This window comes from Triticum urartu, chromosome 1A, assembly GCF_056163025.1.
Source record: "Triticum urartu cultivar PI428250 chromosome 1A, HENAU_Tu73, whole genome shotgun sequence".
Taxonomy (NCBI): domain Eukaryota; kingdom Viridiplantae; phylum Streptophyta; class Magnoliopsida; order Poales; family Poaceae; genus Triticum; species Triticum urartu.
Genome location: NC_141873.1, coordinates 462,755,484 through 462,762,449, shown reverse-complemented (window position 1 = coordinate 462,762,449; position 6,966 = coordinate 462,755,484). Strand labels below are relative to the sequence as shown.

The window sequence follows — 6,966 nt, the reverse complement described above, 5'->3', positions numbered from 1 at the left end:
ATGTAGAACTTGATGAGGTAATTGTACCTTCTCCCGAATTGGAAAGTAGTTCATCACAGAAATCAGTTACAGTTATTCCTACACCAGTTAGTGAGGAAGCTAATGATGATGATCATGAAACTTTAGATCAAGTTACTACCGAACCTCGTAGGTCAACCAGAGTACGATCCGCTCCAGAGTGGTACGGTAATCCTATTCTGGAAGTCATGTTACTAGACCATGACGAACCTACAAACTATGAGGAAGCGATGATGAGCCCAGATTCCACGAAATGGCTTGAGGCCATGAAATCTGAGATGAGATCCATGTATAGAACAAAGTATGGACTTTGATTGACTTGCCCGATGATCGGCGAGCCATTGAGAATAAATGGATCTTCAAGAGGAAGACGGACACTAATAGTAGTATTACTATCTACAAAGCTCGAATTGTCGCACAAGGTTTTCGACGAGTTCAAGGTGTTGACTATGATAAGATTTTCTCACTCATAGCGATGCTTAAGTCTGTCCGAATCATGTTAGCAATTGCCATATTTTATGAAATCTGGCAAATGGATGTCAAAACTACATTCCTTAATGGATTTCTTAAAGAAGAGCTATATATGATGCAACAAGAAGGTTTTGACAACCCTAATGGTGCTAACAAAGTGTGCAAGCTCCGGCGATCCATCTATGGACTGGTGCAAGCATCTCGGAGTTGGAATATACGCTTTGATAAGGTGATCAAAACATATGGTTTTATACAGACTTTTGGTGAAGCTTGTATTTACAAGAAAGATCGTGATTCCTCGGGTTTTCCCCCTTGATGTTTTGGACACACGGTTACCTGGACTTTACTTGAGACCTTTATTAAATTCGGGTCGGCCCTAAGGGGTACCCACGAGTTGATGTGAAAGTCGGGCGGGCCCGGAGAGTACCCGCGAGATAATTACATGGCACGGCCGGGCATTCTGGGCCCTTGCCGTAAGTCCACGAGATGGGGCGACGGGGTCACATCGATCGTGAGTCTCCGCTCGTCTCCGTGAGCTCCTAATACACTAAAGGTTTGGGTATTTGTTCTGAGTTGGCCTCTGGCTTTTACACACTAACCACCACGCGAGAATAGTTATGGGCATGGGCGTCGTTATATCAGCCGAAGCTTTGTCAGACGTCCAGTCAGCATTGCGGCACAGTCGGATTGCGTCGACCATCGCGGTGGCGCTGGTATTCACCCTGCGCGCAATGACCCGAAGTGCAACGGGTGATGGGCCCAAGACCTAGGAGCACTTAGGATGTAGACCGGCGGGGACCTCTCTGCTGAGCCTAGGTAGGGCTGTGACGTGTTGATCTTCCGTGGCCAGGCATTGACTCAGAAAAGTGTGTCCGGACAGAGTAATGAAGCGTGTTGGGTAACGTGGTGCACCCCTGCAGGGAAGTTATCTATTCGAATACCGTGTCCATGGTAATGGACGTTCAGACTTGTATCTTGATCTATTACAACTAGAACTGGTTACTTGAGACATGTGATGGATATGTGGCTCCGGGATTTCTTTCTCGCAGGGAGTCGAGGAAGAATCTCTGGGCGTTAATGTTACAACATGCTTGTTAAATATTAAAATGCTATTCTATACTCTTCTATATGCTGCAAGATGCTTGAAGATGCTAGTCTTTGATAGGCTAGGCTTTCCCCTCTCTTCTGGCATTCTGCAGTCCAGTCCACGGATACATACCATTCCTTTGATATTGATGCATACTTAGCATAGTTCTGATGTAAGTCTTGTGAGTACTTCAGATGTTTACCCACGGTTGCTTTGCTACCTCTTTTCCCCTATACCCGGTTGCTGCAATCAGGTGGTGGATCCCAGGAGCCAGATGCCACATCGTCGTCTACTATTACGTGGAGATCGCCGATGACCAGGAGTAGTTAGGAGGTCCCATGCAGGAGGCCTTGCCTCTTCGATCATTGATGTTTGTGCTAGCCTTCTTAAGGCAAAACTTGTTTAACTTATGTCTGTACTCAGATATTGTTGCTTCCGCTGACTCTTGTGTATCGAGCTATGTATTCGAGCTCTCGAGGCCCCTGGCTTGTAATATGAAGCTTATATTATTTTATTTGTGTTTATAGTTGTGTTGTGATATCTTTCCGTGAGTCCCTGATCTTGATCGTACACGTTTGCGTGTATGATTAGTGTACGATTGAATCAGGGGCATCACAAAAGTAGTGGCAACAAGCGCGTCACAAGTAGTAGATTGATGACCGTTTATACTAGTTTAGTATGCATGTAATTGCTTATTGAGGTGTACAAATGTTATATGTAGTCAGTTATGTAATTGGATGCTTATTTTGGTTATGCAATCATGTTCTTATAAGTATATATGTTGTTGTTCTGTAGACAGAGCATATATGTTGTGTAGACAGCAAACCACATCACATAAAATTAAACTACGAAACCCGTACGTCGGTGATGATTTCATCAATCGCTAACAATTGTTTATTAGTAAGCATTTGTCCACAACACACACACAATGTACTAACAAGAATCATCTGTATTATTATCGGTCTCCCCACACCGTTTTGATTCCTGACATGTTTGCCGGGTATCACACACATCTTGTTGTGGCGGCTCGTTTCTCTTATTCTGGATCAACGCAAACAATTCATCCGAGTGACATGTATGTCGCTTACAACACACATCTTGATCTTTGTAACTGTTTGTATTATTTTAGCTCATCGCAAACAGTTCATGTGTATCAACTGTATGCCATGTATCGCACACGCAACTCTCATCAGAATCATGCTATATGGATCAACCATCGCATACAGTTCATTGTATTGGAGACGGTTTTATTACTGTACCATTTTCGGTTCATGAATCACACATGGTTTGGTCGAATGGTCTCTGATACATGTGTCATCTTAGGACCTTCCTGTGGTAGTGCATATACCCACACGAATGAATATTCGAGTGCACCTTTAGTTACCATGTGTTCTTTATGTTGCATCACGATATATTACAAAAATCCAGGTGAGATTTAATGGCATCATGAATCAACAACTTGTTCACTATGCCGGTTTCCTCGTTACCGATTTTGTTCTCTTTTCTCGTTCCCGTGTTCCAGCATCCCTGTGATCTAATCACATGGTGTCTGGCCAGATTATGATGGATATCGTAATGCTGATAGGGTCCCAAGAATATCTCTCCATCATCGGAGGAGCAAATCGCAATCTCGATCTATCTTGTCCCTTGTCATACTTTTTGTCGAACCCGTAAGCTGCCGTAATAGTCACCTTGCTACAGATGATGTTTAACAAACCACAACGGTCATGAAAGAAGTATGAGGGAACTCGATACTCTCATGGTCTAAGAAATTATGCAAATCTTTAACTTTTTTCTCTGTGTTACAAACCATTAACTTACAACAATTGGGTCGGTTCAACACAAGTGTTCTTCTAACATTGCATCCTCAACGTTCCCGGCATACTCATGCCCATGACCAGGAAACATAACCATCATGCAACACTTGAGCTAGTCACGGAGCCAAGACTAGGTATCTAGTTTTAGCGTTTATTATTCCACACGTGCATATGATTTTTTTCTCCGAGGCTCGTGATAATTGTAGACTCGTGAACCATAGCAGTTATAGGACGGAATATAAATATAATTATGAACGTGGAAACAAATAATAAATTTTATTATTGCCTCGATCTCCTACAAGATGTATATGTCGGATGCATGAGGTTATTACGACAAAACATGCTGAGTGACAAACACGATGTACGACCAACACACGCTTCGACCTATGCGCCCCCTTCAAGATGTATATGGAAATTTAACGAGCCAGAGGCGAACAGGAGTTGCACCGTAGGTGCCGTAATATTACTAGAAACTTTATTTTCTTAGTTGAAAACTGTCATTTGATAGTGTTGGAAACCCCTCCCGTAATTACTCCATAAAATTTCATTACCCAGAAATATAATGGAGAAAAGAAAGTGAAAAAAATGATTTTTTTTCACACTTACAGTCTAATTTTATTGCGCCAATATTTTGCATGTATCGCGCGTGAAAGGGAATATGCAAAAAACTTAGATAGTAGGAGGGGGGAACTGCAAAAGGCATGAAACCAATAACCGGAAAGGGAAACCGCTTTGGTTGGGTTTTGGCGCAGGAGCGCACCGCGTGCACCACTTGTCGCGTGCGGAGTGCTTCGAAGTGTTCGTTGTTTTCTTTTCATAAGTGCTCTCATTAACTAGTTGCTCTCCATTATCTTCCGCAAAATAATCACACTAAAAACAAAATGCCAACCTTGATAACACGTGCGTGACAACGGTTAGTGTGATGTAGACGCTCATATATATGCATATATACTCACCCCTACAAATGTATGCCCACACAACCCACCTTATCAGCACCTCCGAAAAACTGAGCCGACACATTATTTTGAGATTGATGAAGTCGCCATAGACGCCTTCGTAGTCGGAAATGTCTCCTCCCACTGAACGCACATCGCCGAAAAGCCTGAAATAAATTCAGAAAAATGCGAGCACCATTGTCAAGTCTAAGAGTTGAACACTGATTGTTAGAATATGTATAGGACTACTAGTAGGACTTGGAGTCCATGATGTACACGGCCTTGATTGCCTTGACGGAATCAATCCGTTCTGTAAACGAGCCCTGAATCTTAGTAATATAAATATACGGCAAGGGTGAACCCAGGAGGTCATCACGCCACAAATCAATCGATCTATTGTTTCTTACATGGTAACAGAGCCTTCTCTTCTTTATCGCATCTAGACTAGATGTCGCTCGTTCCCTTCGGCGGTTCCTCGGGAGCGTCTTCCTCGACAGCCCATCCCATGGCAACCCTCGGCGACAACTCCCGCGAGAAACTTGGCCGCGATAATTTTCTTCTTTGGAAGGCGACGGTCCTTCCCCCAATCCGTGGCGCACAGCTAGATGGCTATCTCGATGGAACACTTGAAGCTCCGGCCAAGACTCTTGAAGTCCAGAAGGCCGACAAATCTGGCACCGAGACGGTGCCCAATCCCGACTACGCTCGCTGGATTGCCCAGGACCAGCAGGTTCTTGGCTCGCTGCTGACCTCTCTCTCACGCGAAGTACTGACTCAAGTCGTCTCCATGAAGACATCCGCGCAGGTCTGGTCAGCCCTTGAGGAGATGTACTCCTCCGTCTCTCGGTCACGAGTTATCCAACTTCGGACCCTGTTCGCCGGCACTCGGAAAAACGAGATGACCGCCACCGCGTACTTCACAAAGATGCGGGGCATTGCGGACGAACTCACAGCAGCAGGGAAGAAGATAGAAGACGATGATCTGATCTCTCAAATCCTTGCTGGATTGGATGCAGAATACAATCCCTTTGTCTCATCCATTGCTGCCAGAACTGACGCCTACTCTTTGAGCGAAATTTATGCTCAGTTCCTTGCCTTTGAAGCGCGCCTGGAGTCACAAAATTCTGGGTCGCAGCAATATAACTCCTCGGTGAATCTTGCTGCACGAGGAGGACGTGGCAAAGGAAATCGTGGCGGCAAAAGCAATGGTGGTGGCAACCGCGGTGGCTACAGCAACAACAATCGCGGAGGCTACAACAACTATGGCAACAACTATAGCCACGGTAATAACAACTACTCCAACAATAATCGCGGCGGAGGACGACCAGGACAAGGAAGTGGAGCGAATCTTCCCCGCGGTGAAAGGCCTACTTGCCAAATTTGTGGTAAGGTTGGGCATCCAGCTCATAAGTGCTGGTATCGATTTGACCCAGATTATGTCACCGAAGAGAGATATGGAGGAGCAGCTACTACCTCAGATGGAGTTGACTCCAATTGGTACTTTGATACTGGAGCAACTGACCACATTACAGGGGAGCTCGACAAGCTGACAACTCGTGCTCGCTACAATGGTCCTGAACAAATTCATGCAGCTAATGGTGCAGGTATGGCTATTAGTCACATCGGTCATGCGGTCGTTAATTCTTTTGATCATACTCGAAATTTCCATCTTAATGACGTACTTCATGTTCCTCAAGCCACTAAAAGCCTAGTTTCTGCTAGTCGTTTTGCTTTTGATAACAACACTATCGTTGAAATTCATCCTCATGCTTTTTTCGTTAAGGACCCAGCAACGAAGGAAATTCTTCTGCACGGCCCATGTGAGCATGGCCTCTACCCATTGAAATCGTCTCCTTTCTCCGGTACACAAGTTCTTAGTGCTTCAAGGCCATCACTGACAAGGTGGCACGATCGTCTTGGTCATCCAGCCTCTCCAATAGTCAAGCAAGTTCTTAGGAAGTATAATATACCATATTCCGTTGAGTCCACTAGTGAGTATGTGTGTGATTCTTGTCAAAAGGCTAAAAGTCATCAGCTTCCGTATCCTAGGTCTTCGAGTATATCTAGTGCTCCTTTAGAGCTAGTCTTCTCTGATGTTTGGGGTCAAGCACCCGAGTCTGTTGGTCGAAATAAATATTATGTAAGCTTCATCGATGATTATAGTAAATTTACTTGGATATACCTTTTACGAAACAAATCTGATGCGTTTCAATGCTTCCATGATTTCCAACATTTAGTTGAGCGCCTATTTAACACTAAAATCATAGCCATACAAACTGATTGGGGTGGTGAGTATCACAAACTCAACTCTTTTTTCCAGCGTATTGGCATTACTCATCATGTTTCGTGTCCACATGCACATCAACAAAACGGTTCTGCCGAGAGAAAGCATCGTCATATCGTTGAGGTCGGACTTTCATTGCTTGCTCATGCCTCTATGCCTCTTAAGTTCTGGGATGAAGCTTTTCTTTCCGCTGTATATCTTATTAATCGTGTTCCTAGTCGAGTCATCAATATGCTTTCTCCGCTTGAACGACTCTTCGATGAGAAACCCGACTATTCATCTCTTCGCGTTTTTGGTTGTGCATGTTGGCCCAATCTTCGACCATATAACACTCGAAAATTAGCTTTCCGCTCT

At 44.3% G+C, this 6,966-nt stretch overlaps 1 pseudogene; it reads left to right on the top strand.

Moving 5' to 3' along the window:
• Positions 1-5,292: 5,292 nt before the first annotated feature.
• On the top strand, positions 5,293-5,431 carry LOC125532374 (small nucleolar RNA Z247; annotated as a pseudogene).
• The last annotated feature ends 1,535 nt before the right edge of the window (positions 5,432-6,966 follow it).